Below are 2269 nucleotides of genomic sequence, written 5' to 3'. Positions count from 1 at the left end.
CTTGCAGCCTCCACAAGAGTTGGGGTTGACACCTGAGGTGCTTTCTGGGTATACCGAATCAGAATGCTGTGTAAACAAAAAATAACTTTCATGCTTTAATGCAGGCAGAAAACTGTCTTGATGTAATATATTTCAAGAAGAGAAGATTCACCCAACCCAACTAAGATGTTTTTCCTGACTAATTTTTCCCCCACTAATCAAAGTATCTTTACTTCTAGACTGATAGCATAGTACTGGAGGAAGACCTTGTCCTGAGAAACCTAGTGGCTGTAAAAAAAATACATGGAGCATAAGATCTTATTCTTAACTCTGTATTAAAATCATAAGGAAGTGACATTTCCCTAGCCAGATCACATTAATGAATATACTCCATGCTGCGTTAAATAAATTCTATCACAAACTTACACATATTAACATTGTGACAAACTCAAAAGACAGAGGTGAAAAGAGATATGGCTTAATAGAAACCATGCCTGGATAAATGAAAGGAAATAATATCTACCTGATACATTATATAGCAATTAATAACATCTACTATTTAATAAGGAACCATAACAAATAAAAGCCGATGTGTTTCAGGTGAAGAGGTGCCCACTCCAAACTCTAGAGCTAGAAGAATGCTAAAACTGAATATGAAATGAACAAGGAATAATGTGTCTGTTCCAGTGTGCTCACTTTGCTTCCATGGATAAAGTTCTATGGAATTGGGACACGACTCTAGAAGGCCATTCAGTCTCTATCTCTAGGAGGAAAATTCCATAAGAAGACAAGGTCATAACTACAGAAGTTTAGCTGTAAATCCCAAATCCCAATGTTTTCCCAAGTGAACTCTTACTCATGTAAAGTGTTTACATGCTATCTAAATCTTTTGTTATAGTTTTGTGTTCAGCATTTCTATGAATCCTTGAGTTTCTGCTACCTAAAGCAGGCTTCTTCTTTTTCTACTAAATATTGTTCTGTTGTTTGCTCATAAACTCCACCTAACCCTTTAAGGACACTCCAGTTATAATGTATCAAGATATGCTGAGTCTTCAAAACTTCCACTCCCAAGTGTCTAGTGCTTATATTATATAGAGATGCAGTCCTCTTCATCCCTCCATAAAAGATATCTCCTTAACAGAGTTTTTTGACAGATAGAGATTGTGAATAATGTGTTTTCATTGTGAAAGCCATATGCTGCATGCCCTATACACTGTTTTAAATAATCACAAATTGATCAAGGAGAAAAAAAATTGCAGATAAAACTACTCACGCGTTTTGGAATCCATACTCTCCAAGCTTCTCATAAAGCTCACAGTTAGATTTTACCACATTCTTGGGCTCCTCTATAAGAGGCTGAAATTCTGCAAGCTGCAAGAAAAAAAAATTGTGTTCACAGCACCCTTCCTGAGAGCCCAAAGTAGGTGACCTTGCAATACTGCTGTCAGGAGACCTTTTGTGCCACATCTTTTACCTTGCATTAAATTGTCCCTTTTATTTGCAAGGTCATTTGGCACAAGTCAAATGAGAATCTTCAGGCTCTGGGATTCAATGGCTGTGCTTGAAGCAGGCCACCTGATGTATTTTCTTGTTGTGTGACTGTTCTTTCCACATCCAAGCTTCAGACTGATCTTGTCTACACTATAAAGCATTAAGTGTCCTCAGCGCAGGAACTGGTCTTTTAACCCACAGAGTGGATGCAATTAAAATCGCACCTAGTGCACAGCAGAAGTGCACTAAACGGTGGCCATTACTTTCAGCAATCTATCTAAGGTCTCTCTTGAGGTCTCTGAGATGTGAGCATCCACCCCAGCCTCAATCACAGAGTGGTGTCTTGTATTCAGCTATTTCTTTGTAAAGTATGGCTCTCTTCTGGTCCCAGATGATTCAGAAACCAGTATGTGCTGACAGGAGTTCTGACGTCCTCCACAACAAACTTGAAAGCAGAAATTGTCATGAGTCTACTCCAAAACCTTCTCCAAAATGTTTGAATGTTGTTTAAAGAGATAGAGTTCAGAAACTGCTTTGAGATATTAACTCTAATAGTTGACAGTATAGTAGAACACATTAATGGTCTTTAAATCTAAGTTAAATAAATCAATTTTATTCTCAGAAGTATGAAAAAGGAAAAGTTGCAATAAAGGTTTTGTGCAAGTAAAACTTCCTTCCTCTCTTTGAACCTGCCTTTTGCAGATAGGTTGTTCTAGATTTCCTTATATTTTATCCAAAGGGTTTATCCTATGGTGTTAAAGAACTTTAAGACCTCAACCTTGTCTCCATCCCAAGAAAA

General features: G+C 37.5%; 1 long non-coding RNA gene across 1 annotated transcript; it reads right to left on the bottom strand.

The window, feature by feature from the left end:
• LOC114635266 lies at positions 1-1378 on the bottom strand. Its single transcript, XR_003713450.1, has 2 exons — positions 1253-1378; positions 1-66 (listed from the first exon to the last, which is right to left on the bottom strand). It is a non-coding gene; the product is annotated as an uncharacterized LOC114635266 (long non-coding RNA).
• Between the last annotated feature and the right edge of the window lie 891 nt (positions 1379-2269).

This window comes from Grammomys surdaster, unplaced genomic scaffold (assembly GCF_004785775.1).
Source record: "Grammomys surdaster isolate TR1022 unplaced genomic scaffold, NIH_TR_1.0 75963, whole genome shotgun sequence".
Taxonomy (NCBI): domain Eukaryota; kingdom Metazoa; phylum Chordata; class Mammalia; order Rodentia; family Muridae; genus Grammomys; species Grammomys surdaster.
The sequence above is the reverse complement of the archived record's forward strand: the minus strand, read 5'-3'. Positions and strand labels throughout refer to the sequence as shown.